Source organism: Lithobates pipiens, unplaced genomic scaffold (assembly GCF_037356315.1).
Source record: "Lithobates pipiens isolate NorthernLeopardFrog02 unplaced genomic scaffold, aLitPip1_a1.2 Scaffold_1, whole genome shotgun sequence".
Classification (NCBI taxonomy): Eukaryota; Metazoa; Chordata; class Amphibia; order Anura; family Ranidae; genus Lithobates; species Lithobates pipiens.
In genome coordinates this window covers 89,386,858-89,402,216 of record NW_027507685.1, presented here as the reverse complement: position 1 = coordinate 89,402,216, position 15,359 = coordinate 89,386,858, and the positions used below count along the sequence as shown (strand labels likewise).

At 46.7% G+C, this 15,359-nt stretch overlaps 1 protein-coding gene across 10 annotated transcripts in view; it reads left to right on the top strand.

Annotated features, from left to right (window-relative positions):
• Window positions 1-5,862: 5,862 nt before the first annotated feature.
• The window catches only part of CLCN5 (chloride voltage-gated channel 5), a 138,385-nt gene continuing 128,888 nt past the window's right edge, over window positions 5,863-15,359 (top strand). For 4 of the 10 annotated variants that reach the window (XM_077465150.1, XM_077465148.1, XM_077465139.1 and 1 more), the window contains exons 1-2: window positions 5,863-5,990; window positions 7,513-7,581. The gene's annotated coding sequence lies outside the window, so the exon portion shown is untranslated. Of the gene's footprint in view, window positions 6,001-6,368; window positions 6,476-7,512; window positions 7,582-15,359 lie in introns of those variants that run through there. The other 6 variants (XM_077465144.1, XM_077465142.1, XM_077465147.1 and 3 more) reach the window with 6 other exon arrangements.

Below are 15,359 nucleotides of genomic sequence, written 5' to 3'. Positions count from 1 at the left end.
ACTACAAGTCCCAGCACTCCATAACCTAAGACCGCACGTAGCTCAGGATAGGCACTACAAGTCCCAGCAATGCAGAACCTAAGACTGCACGTAGCTCAGCATAGGCACTACAAGTCCCAGCACTCCATAACCGAAGACCGCACGTAGCTCAGCATAGGCACTACAAGTCCCAGCACTCCATAACCGAAGACCGCACGTAGCTCAGCATAGGCACTACAAGTCCCAGCACTCCATAACCTAAGACCGCACGTAGCTCAGGATAGGCACTACAAGTCCCAGCAATGCAGAACCTAAGACTGCACGTAGCTCAGCATAGGCACTACAAGTCCCAGCACTCCATAACCAAAGACCGCACGTAGCTCAGCATAGGCACTACAAGTCCCAGCAATCCAGAACCTAACATCACACGTAGCTCAGCATAGGCACTACAAGTCCCAGCACTCCATAACCGAAGACCGCATGTAGCTCAGCATAGGCACTACAAGTCCCAGCACTCCATAACCGAAGACCGCACGTAGCTCAGCATAGGCACTACAAGTCCCAGCAATCCAGAACCTAACACCACACGTAGCTCAGGATAGGTACTACAAGTCCCAGCACTCCATAACCGAAGACCGCACGTAGCTCAGCATAGGCACTACAAGTCCCAGCACTCCATAACCTAACAGCACACGTAGCTCAGCATGGTTATTTAAAAACTGATATGAGGTAACAAGTGAAGTATTGGTGTTGTAACGCCCAGTGTTTGTGTTGTCTGCACAGTCACTTCCGTAACATTATGTGATGGTTTCGCTGGTTCAAAAGTTAAACGTCACTTCCGTAACATTCTGTGATGCTTTTGCTTAACTGTATTGCCGAACATATGTTGGAACGCACGGCGCTAGCGTTTGGAACGCACGGCGCATGCGCAGTACGCAATTTCTGGCGGAAACGTCACTTCCGCAGCATCCTGTGATAGGCAGCATAATGTGACACTACACCGGGACGACGTCAATAGACGTAGTCCCGTGCACGAGCGGCCTGCGCGCCTCCTGAGGGGCGGTGCGCTCTGTGATCGGTGAGTCTATGAGACTCGCCTGATCACCGATCCGTGCAAGGGGTCGATCCTGACCCCTTATCACGTGATCAGCTGTCAGCCAATGACGGCTGATCATGTGATATAACGGAGCCGGTAATCGGCTATTATTCCTCCTCGCGCTGACAGCGCGAGGAGAAAAAAAAAAGCCGATCACCGGCGGCCGTGATCGGGACATCAGTCCCGATCACGGCCAGCCCTGCTAGTGCCCACCTGCCCCCTGCCAGTGCCCACCTGCCCCCTGCCAGTGCCACATTAATAAAAAGTAAGTGCCCCCCGTCAGTGCCACCCAGCAGTGCCCACAATGCCACCCAGCAGTGCCCACAGTGCCACCCAGCAGTGCCACCCAGCAGTGCCCACAATCTGCCTCAACAAAGGTGCTGCACCCCAGTGCCACATATCCGTGCCCATCAGTGTCATCTACCAGTGCCCAGCAGTGCCGCCCATCAGTGCCCAGCAGTGCCACCTATCAGAGCCACCTATCAGTGCCCATCAGTCCCATCTATCAGTGGTACCTATCAGTGCCCATCCGTGCCACCCATCTGTGCCACCCATCTGTTCCATCTTATCTGTCCCATCTTTGCCCATCAGTGCCGCCTTATCTGTGCCCATCGGTGCCGCCTTATCTGTGCCTATTAGTGCCGCCTTAACTATGCCTATCAGTGCCCACCAGTGCAGCCTATCAGTGCCCACCAATGCAGCCTATCAGTGCCCACCAATTCAGCCCATCAGTGCCCACCAGTGCAGCCTATCAGTGCCGCCTCATCAGCGCACTTCAATGAAGGAGAAAAATTACCCGTTTGCAAAATTTTATAACAAACTATTAAACATGATTTTTTTTTTTTGCATCTTTTTTTGTTTGTTTAGCAAAAAATAAAACTCTGAGCTGTAATTAAATACCACCAAAAGAAAGCTCTATTTGTGGGAAAAAAATGATAAAAAATTTCATTTGGGTACAGTGTTGTATGACCGCGCAATTGTCATTCAAAATGCATCAGCGCTGAAAGCTGAAAATTGGTCTGGGACTGAGGGGGGTTTAAGTGCCCAGTAAGCAAGTGGTTAAAAAAATACTATACATATTGGTGCTGCTGATGATATAATAAAGCCATCGCCCGCCCGAGTCTATCAATTTTCATCACCAATAAGAATGTGCTTGAGTGCATAATTTTTCTGATCAGTAAACAATGCTCCCACACATGTGGTAGCACAGTGGTGTACTGGTTAGCACTCTCACCTAGGAGTAAGAAGGGTCGCTGGTTCAAATCCCAACCACGACACTACCTGCCTGGAGTTTGCATGTTCTCCCTGTGGCTGCGTGGGTTTCCTCCAGGTGTTCCGGTTTCCTCCCCCACTCCAAAGACATGCAGGTATGTTAATTGGTTTCTGTCCAAAATTAACCCTAGCATATGAATGGGGACCTTGGCTTGTGGGTAGGGACCGATGTGAGTGTGCAATGTACAAGGGTAGGGACAATTGTAGACACTCACTCAGGTTGAACTGGATCGATTGGTGCCTTTATTCAACCTTACTAACTATGTAACTATGCACGATTGCTGTTAATAGCAGCTGAAGCCATAATTTTTCTTCACCATAAGCAAAGATCCCGCGCATGCGTGATTGCTGTTAATAACAGCTGAAGCCATAATTTTTCTTCACCATAAGCTCCGCCCGCCCACCCGCAAGTCTCCGCCCACTTGAGTGTATCATTTTTAACCACCGCTTAAGATTCAGGGGCATGTTAGTGGGGTGGGCGGGGCTGCTGCTGACGTTCTAAGCATCTGTTCAGCTCCGCCTGCCCACCCGCAAGTCTCTGTGTATAATTTTTAACCACCGCGTAAATAAAGATCTTGCGCATGCGCCGTTAATATCACGGACTTGGCGCATGCGCAGTAAAGGCCCGCCGTCAGCTGTTACAGTGACGGAGCCGCACCGGAAGTGACGGGGTGAGCGAAATTCACAGGTCGCAGGAAATTTTACCACAACGGCCTAGCAACGCCAAAACCCAAGCCACTGTAGTGTCATATTTTGCTGCCTATCACAGAATGGTGCGGAAGTGACGTTGCCGCCAGAAATTGCGTACTGCGCATGCGCAAAGCGTTCCAAACACTCGCGCCGTGCGTTCCAACATAGTTTCGGCAATACCGTTCAGCGAAACCATCACATAATGTTACGGAAGTGATGTTACAGACAACACAAACACTGGGCCGTGCGTTACAACACTAATACTTCCCTTGTTACCTAGTATAACCTTTTTTTACCAACCATGCTGAGCTACGTGCAATGTTAGGTTTTGCATTGCTGGGACTTGTAGTGCCTATCCTGAGCTACATGCTTCAATGTTCAGTGTCCTCATCCTTATCCCCGAGCTTCAATGTTCAGTGTCCTCATCCCTATCCCCGAGCTTCAATGTTCAGTGTCCTCATCCCTATCCCCGAGCTTCAATGTTCAGTGTCCTCATCCCTATCCCCGAGCTTCAATGTTCAGTGTCCTCATCCCTATCCCCGAGCTTCAATGTTCAGTGTCCTCATCCCTATCCCCATGCTTCAATGTTCAGTGTCCTCATCCTTATCCCTGTGCTTCAATGTTCAGTATCCTCATCCCTATCCCCATGCTTCAATGTTCAGTGTCCTCATCCCTATCCCCGAGCTTCAATGTTCAGTGTCCTCATCCCTATCCCCGAGCTTCAATGTTCAGTGTCCTCATCCTTATCCCTGTGCTTCAATGTTCAGTGTCCTCATCCTTATACCCGGGCTTCAATGTTCAGTGTCCTCATCCCTATCCCCGAGCTTCAATGTTCAGTGTCCTCATCCTTATCCCTGTGCTTCAATGTTCAGTGTCCTCATCCTCATCCCCGGGCTTCAATGTTCAGTGTCCTCATCCCTATCCCCGAGCTTCAATGTTCAGTGTCCTCATCCCTATCCCCGAGCTTCAATGTTCAGTGTCCTCATCCCTATCCCCCTGCTTCAATGTTCAGTGTCCTTATCCCCGGGCTTCAATGTTCAGTGTCCTCATCCTTATCCCCGGGCTTCAATGTTCAGTGTCCTCATCCCTATCCCCATGCTTCAATGTTCAGTGTCCTCATCCCTATCCCCGAGCTTCAATGTTCAGTGTCCTCATCCCTATCCCCGAGCTTCAATGTTCAGTGTCCTCATCCTTATCCCTGTGCTTCAATGTTCAGTGTCCTCATCCTTATCCCCGGGCTTCAATGTTCAGTGTCCTCATCCCTATCCCCGAGCTTCAATGTTCAGTGTCCTCATCCCTATCCCCGAACTTCAATGTTCAGTGTCCTGATCCCAATCCCCCTGCTTCAATGTTCAGTGTCCTCATCCTTATCCCCGGGCTTCAATGTTCAGTGTCCTCATCCTTATCCCCCTGCTTCAATGTTCAGTGTCCTCATCCTTATCCCCGGGCTTCAATGTTCAGTGTCCTCATCCCTATCCCCATGCTTCAATGTTCAGTGTCCTCATCCTCATCCCTGTGCTTCAATGTTCAGTGTCCTCATCCCTATCCCCCTGCTTCAATGTTCAGTGTCCTCATCCTTATCCCTGTGCTTCAATGTTCAGTGTCCTCATCCCTATCCCCCTGCTTCCATGTTCAGTGTCCTCATCCCTATCCCCCTGCTTCAATGTTCAGTGTCCTCATCCTTATCCCTGTGCTTCAATGTTCAGTATCCTCATCCCTATCCCCATGCTTCAATGTTCAGTGTCCTCATCCTTATCCCCGTGCTTCAATGTTCAGTGTCCTCATCCTTATCCCTGTGCTTCAATGTTCAGTGTCCTCATCCTTATCCCCCTGCTTCGATGAGGACACTGAACATTGAAGCTCGGGGATAAGGATGAGGACACTGAACATTGAAGCCCGGGATAAGGATGAGGACACTGAACATTGAAGCAGGGGGATAGGGATGAGGACACTGAACATTGAAGCTCAGGGATAGGGATGAGGACACTGAACATTGAAGCTCGGGGATAGGGATGAGGACACTGAACATTGAAGACCGGGGATAAGGATGAGGACACTGAACATTGAAGCACAGGGATAAGGATGAGGACACTGAACATTGAAGCTCGGGGATAGGGATGAGGACACTGAACATTGAAGCTCGGGGATAGGGATGAGGACACTGAACATTGAAGCATGGGGATAGGGATGAGGATACTGAACATTGAAGCACAGGGATAAGGATGAGGACACTGAACATTGAAGCACGGGGATAAGGATGAGGACACTGAACATTGAAGCATGGGGATAGGGATGAGGACACTGAACATTGAAGCTCGGGGATAGGGATGAGGACACTGAACATTGAAGCTCGGGGATAGGGATGAGGACACTGAACATTGAAGCTCGGGGATAAGGATGAGGACACTGAACATTGAAGCATGTAGCTCAGGATAGGCACTACAAGTCCCAGCAATGCAGAACCTAACACGGCACGTAGCTCAGCATGGTTGGTAAAAAATGATACTAGGTAACAAGGGAAATATTAGTGTTGTAACGCACGGCCCAGTGTTTGTGTTGTCTGTAACATCACTTCCGTAACATTATGTGATGGTTTCGCTGAACGGTATTGCCGAAACTATGTTGGAACGCATGGCGCGAGTGTTTGGAACGCTTTGCGCATGCGCAGTACGCAATTTCTGGCGGCAACGTCACTTCCGCACCATTCTGCGATAGGCAGCAAAATATGACACACAGCGGCGGCCATTTTGTCGGAGCCCAACTCCCTGCTGTAATAGCCGGAAGTGCCGCGGACACCAAAGAAGGGGGCGGGCCCGGCCTCTAGCGAGCGGAGCGCTGTTGGCGATGTAACCGGAGGAGGTGACGAAACGTGTGGGCGGGGCTCCGTAGGCTGACAAGCTTGCTGGCATTGGTTGGCCGGGTTCGGTCACATGCTTTCTTTTTCCAGGGTGAGGTAAGGAGAAGTATGTATATATAGCGATGCGATAAGATAATATATAGGTGTCTGGTGGAGGGGTATGCCTGGGAAGGGTTGAGCCCCCTCCATATTGTCTATGTGATAGGGCTCTGGGCTGCTGCTCCCCTATGTCGACCCAGGACAGGGGCTGGGCTCAGGTTTGGGTGCAGTCAGGGCACTTTGGAGCCTCTAGCGGGTTATTAATGCTCTTTGGGACCCAACTTGAGAGATTTGTGCTCACTTCCTGTCCTGGTGACAACAGTCCCATCAGACAGGAAGTGGGGGGGGTTACATTGGGGACACAAATTGCCTCAGGGCTCTGAGGAGTGAGGGGGGTGGTGGGTGTGTTGTAGCTGTGGTCCTACAGGGGGGGGGGCGCTCTCTATTCTCGGCCCCTCCAAGAGGTTCCTATAAGGAAAGGATCCTCGCCTAGAAAGTACCTGTCCTGAGGAGTGTGATTTGTTGGTGGATTTGAGACAGCGGTGAGTCTGTGGGGCTAATGGATGAAATGATCTTTTATATTTTACATATGGATGCTTATAGGTATAAAGGAAAAAATATATGGATTATACTTTAACAATAATAATAAATATAGTTTTAAATATAAAACAGTAATATATAATAATATTATTATTCTATTTTTTTTTTTTTTCTTTTTTATATGGTCTAAAATAAATGTGTGTGTGTGTGTGTGGCTGAAAATGGTGTCGCTTTCTCTACCCCCCCCACAATTTTTTGTGTGTGTATAGTATAATATATATATAATATATTCTATCTGAAATGTATAGTTTCTATAATTCTATCCATTGAAGTTAATAAGGGCCTTTTTTGGCTTGAAGCCGGGGGGGGGGGGGGGGGGGGGGTTTGCATTGAAGTAAATGCGGAGCGATTTTTGCATTGAAGTCAGTGGGACGCAGCATGCCTTTATTGCCACTTTTTTCACCTGATAATTTTTGGTGGCTGATATACAACAAGACACCTTCCAATCCTTTTACCAGTAATAAACATCTGACAGGGGTTCTAGACCCCCTTCCCCCACTCTACTCTGAAAAATAGTTAGTATTTTTGTTTGCTGCTCTTGCAGTAAGGGGAGAACCTTCTAATGGAGCCGCAGAGAACAGTAAAGGCCCAGCAGATGTCCCATTGGGAAGATTTACTGTCACTTCCTGTCATGCTGGCACAACAGGAAGTGAGGGGAAATCCCATCTTTTGGCAGTTGTCACTGGAAAGTGTTCCCAATGGGAGATTTGTTCATCGTCGAGATGTTGGATTTTCCCTTCAATGATAATGGTGATCAGAACAAATCTCCCCAGCAGGGACACAGACAGCAAAAAAAAAAAAAAAAGCCAGACAGGGGGTGTAATCCTTCTCCATCAGAACTAAAGAAACTGCTTTGGCTACATTTCACCAAATTGTTCTTATTGTGGATTTTCTAATTCTTCCATGTGTCTCTTTACTTCTAATCCTTGGATATGTTACATTTAATGGACCTTTGCTCTGACATTTCTGTACATTTCAGGTCCTGGCAAGGAATACAAGCAATGACATCATTAGAAGAATAAAGCTGTGAAACATTCCAGCCAATCAGGTACACTTTATAAAACCCGTACAAACCTTTTCTTTTATCTGTATGCAGATTATGTACTTAAAGGGGGACTACACGGCATTTGAGCACCACCAACCAAAGGCACCATGTCACCACTTCGTGTCCACAAAGTAAGCCGGCTACAGCACTGGGAGGGCGTACATGGGCCACCTCCTTTGATTGTGCTGCCCGCCCGCCAACCCAGTGATCGCCGAGTCCTTCGGATTCAGCTGATCTCAGATCAGGGTAAAGGGCCAATCGCAGCGGCCCTTTACCACGTTATCAGCTGTCAGCTGATAACATCTGATCACAGGATGTAAACACAAGCCAGTTATCGGCATGTCCGCTCACTGGCAGCAATTCTAGCACCAGACCTCCAGTGTAAATCTGAAGTGGTAACCTGTAAAGGCTTTTAAAGTGTCGCTCGTGGATGGTAAACCTTACGCCGTTGCACAGGTGTGCGCAGTTTTAAAACAAGACATGTTTGGTATCTATTTAACATGACATCATCTTTAAAATGGGTTATATATTGTGTGTGTGTTTTTTTTTTTTTTTTTTTGCATTAAAATTCAAAAAAGGGTATTTTTTCCAAAAGATTGTGTTAAAATGCTGCACAAATACCAAAATTTGCAAAGCCCACCAATTTATTCTCTAGGGTCCCTGCTTTAAAATATGTAATCAGAAAATTTATTAGCACCCCAAACATAAAATATATAATATTTTTCATTTAAAAATTAAATTATAGAGTGCTTTCCTGTAGATGATATGTTTCTTTTTTTATTTTACATATGGATGATAAAAAAAGAATATATAAAAATATATCTACAGTGCCTTGCGAAAGTATTCGGCCCCCTTGAACTTTTCAACCTTTTGCCACATTTCAGGCTTCAAACATAAAGATATAAAATTTTTTGTGAAGAATCATCAACAAGTGGGACACAATTGTGAAGTGGAACGAAATCTATTGGATTTTTGAAACTTTAACTAATAAAAAAAAAAAAAATGAAAAGTGGGGCGTGCAAAATTATTCGGCCCCCTTACGTTAATACTTTGTAGAGACACCTTTTGCTGCGATTACAGCTGCAAGTCACTTGGGGTATGTCTCTATCAGTTTTGCACATCGAGAGACTGAAATTCTTGCCCATTCTTCCTTGCAAAACAGCTTGAGCTCAGTGAGGTTAGATGGAGAGCGTTTGTGAACAGCAGTTTTCAGCTCTTTCCACAGATTCTCGATTGGATTCAGGTCTGGACTTTGACTTGGCCATTCTAACACCTGGATACGTTTATTTGTGAACCATTCCTTTGTAGATTTTGCTGTATGTTTGGGATCATTGTCTTGTTGGAAGATAAATCTCCGTCCCAGTTTCAGGTCTTTTGCAGACTCTAACAGGTTTTCATCCAGAATGGTCCTGTATTTGGCTGCATCCATCTTCCCCTCAATTTGAACCATCTTCCCTGTCCCTGCTGAAGAAAAGCAGGCCCAACCCATGATGCTGCCACCACCATGTTTGACAGTGGGGATGGTGTGTCGAGGGTGATGAGCTGTGTTGCTTTTATGCCAAACATATCGTTTTGCATTGTGGGCAAAAAGTTGGATTTTGTTTTCATCTGACCAGAGCACCTTCTTCCACATGTTTGGTGTGTCTCCCAGGTGGCTTGTGGCAAACTTTAGACGAGACTTTTTATGGATATCTTTGAGAAATGGCTTTCTTCTTACCACTTTTCCATAAAGGCCAGATTTGTGCAGTGTACGACTGATTGTTGTCCGATGGACAGACTCTCCCACCTCAGCTGTAGTTCTCTGCAGTTCATCCAGAGTGATCATGGGCCTCTTGGCTGCATCTCTGATCAGTCTTCTCCTTGTCTGAGCTGAAAGTTTAGAGGGACGGCCAGGTCTTGGTAGATTTGCCGTGTTCTGATACTACTTCCATTTCAAAATGATCGCTTGCACAGTGCTCCTTGGGATGTTTAAAGCTTGGGAAATCTTTTTGTATCCAAATCCAGCTTTAAACTTCTCCACAACAGTATTACGGACCTGCCTGGTGTGTTCCTTTGGTCTTGATGCTCTCTGCGCTTTCAACAGAACCCTGAGACTATCACAGAGCAGGTGCATTTATACAGAGACTTGATTACACACAGGTGGATTCTATTTATCACCATCAGTCATTTAGGACAACATTGGATCATTCAGAGATCCTCACTGAACTTCTGGAGTGAGTTTGCTGCACTGAAAGTAAAGGGGCCGAATAATTTTGCACGCACCACTTTTCAGGTTTTTATTTGCTAAAAAAGTTTAAAATATCCACTAGATTTAATTCCACTTCACAATTGTGTCCCACTTGTTGGTGATTCTTCACAAAAAAATTTAATTTTATATCTTTGTTTTGAAGCCTGAAATGTGGCTCTCTATCTCTCTATCGAATCTAGGAGCCAGGTCCGTAACGGCAATCCGGACCTGTCCCTGGCCTGACATGGAGACGAGTGAGGGGAAGATAGCGCGGCCCCCCCCACCTGTCTCCAAGTCATTGCTCTTAGAGGGACATTTTATTTATTTTTTTTAATTGCATTTTAGTGTAAATATGAGATGTGAGGTCTCTCTGACCCCAGATCTCATATTTAAGAGGACCTGTCATGCTTTTTTTCTATTACAAGGGATTTTTACATTCCTTGTAATGGGAATAAAAGTGACATTATTATTATTATTATTATTATTATTATTATTATTATTATTATTATTATTATTATTATTATTATTATTATTTTAAAGAACAGTGGAAAAAATAAGCGAGAGCAAAAATTCTAGCCCTAGACCTGCTCTGTAACTTAAAACGTGCAACCTGTAGAATTTTTTTTTAAACGTTGCCTATGGAGATTTTAAAGGGTAAAAGTTTGTCGCCATTCCATGAGCGGACGCAATTTTGAAGCGTGACATGTTGGATATCAATTTACTTGGCGTAACATTTTTCACAATATAAAAAAAAATTGGGCTAACTTTACTGTTGTCTCATTTTTTTTAATTAAATAATTTTCCCCCAAAAAAGTGCGCTTGTAAATCCGCTGCACAAATACGAAATACGGTGTGACACAGTATTGCAACGACCACCATTTTATTCTCTAGGTTGTTAGAATACAAAATGTATATAATGTTAAAGAGGAAGTAAACCCTGATGAGTTTACTTCCTCTTTCATTCCCTGCAAAGGCAAAGCATAATGGACTACTATGCATCGCATAGTAGTCCATTAGGTGTAAATTACCTGACACAGGAGCCAGCGAAGTCACCGCCGTCCCCTGTAGTCGGGCACATCCATCTTCTCGGGGTCTCGCTGCTCTGCGGCTGTCATTCGGCGAAGCCGCGATGACGTCACTCCCGCGCATGCGAACAGGAGCCGCCACGCGCGGCATATTTGGCGGCGCGCTTAGTGCGCCTGCGCTGCTGTCTACGGCGCATGCGCCGTAGACAGTAGTGCCTATCTTTCGGCAAATATCTCCTAAACCGTATAGGTTTAGGATATATTTCTTGGACCTACAGGTAAGCCTTAAAGAGGAAGTAAACCCTTCCAAACAATTTGGACCTATAGGTAAGCCTAGATTAAGGCTTACCTGTAGGTCCAAGCAATATCTCCTAAACCTATATGGTTTAGGAGATATTTGCCCGAAAATGGGCACCGCTGTCTACGGCGCATGCACCGTAGACAGCGGCGCGCAGGCGCACTAAATGCGGCAAATCCAAGAATGGATTTGCCTAATTTGTCGACTCCCATGCGCGGGAGTGACGTCATCGCGGCTTCGCCGTATGGCGGCGGAGCTGCGAGACGCGACTCGCATGCGCGGGAGTGATGTCATCGCGGCTGCGCCGCTGTGATTCGTCGGAGCTGCAAGACGCCACCAGCAACATGGATGCGGCGGACTACAGGGGACAGCGGCGACTTCGCTGGCTCCTGTGTCAGGTAAGTGACACATAATGAGCTACTATGCGATGCATAGTAGTCCATTATGCTTTACCTTTGCAGGGAAAAAAAGAGGAAGTAAACCCATCAGGGTTTACTTCCTCTTTAAAGAGGGATTCCACCTACAAAAAAATTATTAAAAGCCAGCAGCTATAAATACTACAGCTGCTGACTTTTAATAAATGGACACTCACCTGTCCCGGGTTCCAGCAATGCCGAGGCCGATCGATCTCTCGGCTGCTGCCTCCACCATTCTAGGTGAGGGAATCAGGAAGTGAAGCGAATCGCCTTCACTTCCCGGTTCCCTACTGCGCATGCGCGAGTCGCGCAGCGCAATAGGAATTGTCCGCGCTGTCTCTGGGACCCGTGTGTGTCCCAGCAGACAGCGTGGCAGGACAGGAAGAGGCATAGACTCCCACGGGAGTCTATGCCCGGAAGTGGGTGTAAATACCTGTCTTTGACAGGTATCTCCACCCCCCTCCCCCCTGAAAGGTGCCAATTGTGACACCGGAGGGGGGTGGGAGGGCTCCGATCAGCGGAAGTTCCACTTTAGGGTGGAACCCCGCTTTAATCTAGGCTTACCTGTAGGCCAATGTGTGTTGTAAGGGTTTACAACCACTTTAAGGAGTTCTAAGTAAAGGGGAGAAGATGGGTGGGCAGTGAAAGCTCCATTAGCATTGCTGGCTGTCATACCAACAGCCACCACTAGAGGGTGCCAGATTCCAGAAGGAAAAATAGGACCGCAGAAGGCCTCAAAGCCGCGGCCTCAATTACTGGCCAGCGGCGGCGCGGCCCGACGCGATCACGCCGAGGGGTGCACGGAGACGGCTGTGCTGCGCCAGGTCGCTAATTCTAGTCGCAAATGCGACCTGGCGCCCGGGGTTTGTCGAGCCCTGTTTATTTATTTATTTATTTATATATATATATATCATCACCAGGGGTTATTAAAATGAAAGCTGCAGATTTAAAGTGATACTAAATTCTTGTAATTTTTTTTTATATATTTTTAAATAACATACATGTTATACTTACCTGCTCTGTGTAATGGTTTTGCACAGAGCAGCCCCGATCCTTCTCTTATTGGATACCTCACCGGCGTTCCTGGCCCCTCCCTCCTGCTTGCTATGGGGGACACCCGAGCCCAGCTGCTCCTCCGTGTGTCCATTCAGACGTGGTGCCATGGCATGGACTCTAACTAATCCAGGTATTTGCTCCCACTTCTGGGCATAGATAGCCGCAGTATCTGCGGCTATCTACACCATGTTCGGTGCCTCCTCCTCCAATCTTCTGGGAGACACATGGGTCCCAGAAGACAGCAGGGATCAGTGTGATTGCGCAGCACGACTCTTGCATGCGTAGTAGGGAACCAGGAAGTGAAGCCGCAAGGGTTCACTTACTGATTCACTTGCCGAAGATGGCGGTGCCTCCACCTGAGAGCCGAGGGATGGGTCTGCTTCGGGTGAGGATATCGCGGGTTCCCTGGACAGGTAAATGCCCATATTTTAAAAGTCAGCAGCTGCAGTATTTGTAGCTGCTGGCTTTAAAAAAAATAAAAAAAAAATTGGCGGAACTCCATTTTAACCACTGCAATACTGGGCACTTTCACCCCCTTCCTGCCCAGGCCAATGTTTGGCTTTCAGCGCTGCCACTCTTTTTTAAATAGCAATTGCATGGTCATGCAACGCTTTACACAAACAACGTTTTTAATCATTATTATTATTATTTTTTTTTTTTTAAACGGGCTACTTTCACACTGGGGCGTTCAGGGCGGTAAAGCGCCGCTATTTTTAGCGACGCTTTACCATCGTTTTTGCATCCCTTTTCGGCCGCTAGCAGGATGCTTTTAACCCCCGCTAGCGGCTGAAAAAGGGTCTGCAGCGGCGCTTTGCCAGCACTTCAGCGGCACTAACTATTGTTTTCAATGGGCAGGGGCGCTTTAGGAGCAGTGTATACACCGCTCCTACTGCGCCTCAAAGATGCGGCTTGCAGGACTGCAAGCTTTCTTTTGGTGGTTTTTACTCACCACTGGGATTTTATTTTTGCTTCATGAAAATATAAAAAAAAGGAAAAAAAAGACAGAAAATTTTGCAGGTTGTTTTAGTTCTCCTTCACTGCATTGATGAGGTGGTACTAATATGCAGCACTGATGAGGTGGTACTAATATCCACAAACTGATGGGCACTGATGAGGTGGTACTAATATGCAGCACTGATGAGGTGGTACTAATATGCAGCACTGATGGGCATTGATGAGGTGGTACTAATATGCAGTACTGATAGGTGGCACTGATGATTAGGAACTGACATGCATTACTAAAGGGCACTGATTTGCACCACTGATTGATATCACTGGTGGATCCCCCCCCGTCAGGGGAGTTGTTTATCGGCTCTCACGCCCTGTCAGCGTGAATAGATGAATTGCGATAACCGGTACTTCCTATTTACACTCTGATCACATTGTACAGAGCCTGCATCATAGACTCTTTACCGTGATCGGAGATAGTGTGTCCGGGCAATGCACCACACCACCGATCACCCTGTGCCCTCTGGGGGGGGGGGGGGGGCACGCACGAGCGGCATGTTGTGACTGGTTGTCATGTGACGCCCCTTCACAACAATGAAACCCCCATCTGACCGTCATTCTGCTGTAGGCTGGGTAGGAAGATGTTAAACTTTCTGCCTTTTTAGAACCTCTTTAAAAAAGAATGAAAATGACTTTTTGGAACCACATAAATGTGCTTTTTAAATGAGGTTTTGTTGATTGGGAAGAGAAATGAGGAGTGATGTGATTCAGGATCACACGGTGTAAGTGATAGCGTCTCGTGGCCCCTCCTGATTGGTGGACGGGGAGGATGATCTCTCTTCTTGTGAAATTGTGTCAGCGTTTTCAGATGAAGCAGGAAATGTATTTTCCTTCCTCTGGTCTTGTAACTTCTCCTCGGTAATCAGTGGAAAACGATTAGATTATTTTTATTTTCTGAAGAAAAAGAAGGAACTTTGGACAATACAAGATGTACAAATGCATCCACCACGATGATGCTGTGTGGTCTTGTGGCGTTCGGGTCGCCATGCAATTCCACTGTCATGTACAAGGAAATCTGTGTTCTCCAGTAGAAACATTCAGATGTGTCGGATAATTCAAAGTGCATTTACTGAGGTCAGCGGGCCTGAAGTTGCCGATGTGAAGAGATGCGCCCCCCCCAGATCTTCTCATGTAAAGCCCAGAGTCTCTGAAGGGTATTCTATGGCTTTCCATTAGAGCTGTGCGATTCTGGGAAAAATTAGAATCACGATTCTTTTGCTTAGAATGAAGATCACGATTCTCAAAAAAATGTTTTATTTGAAAAAATGTACAATCTCTGAGAAGATTAGGTTATCAAACCAAATGGCAATAAAATAAGCCATACAGAAAAGGGAGATCATCACTATAAGCCCTTGTACACACGGTCGGAGATTCCGACGGAATGTGTATCGGACCGTTTTGTCGGATAATCCGACTGTGTGTGGTATGCATCGGACTGTTTCCATCGGAATATCCGTCGGACCCAATTTTCCAACTTGCTGGAAATATTTTCCGACAAACTGGTCCGATCGGACATACTCCGATCATGTGTAGCCTACTCCGACGGACAAGGTGCCACGCATGCTCACATTCAAATTCAGACACGGAAGCGCTCGTTCGGGTAAAACTACTGCTCGTAAAGCGATATAGCACATTCGTCACGCTGCAATGTTAAAAATTCATTCATGAAGCACATTCTCTTGTTCTTTACAATGCTGCAAGAACGAACTTCTTTTGATGCTCATAGTCACACACACACTTCTCCCGAACGT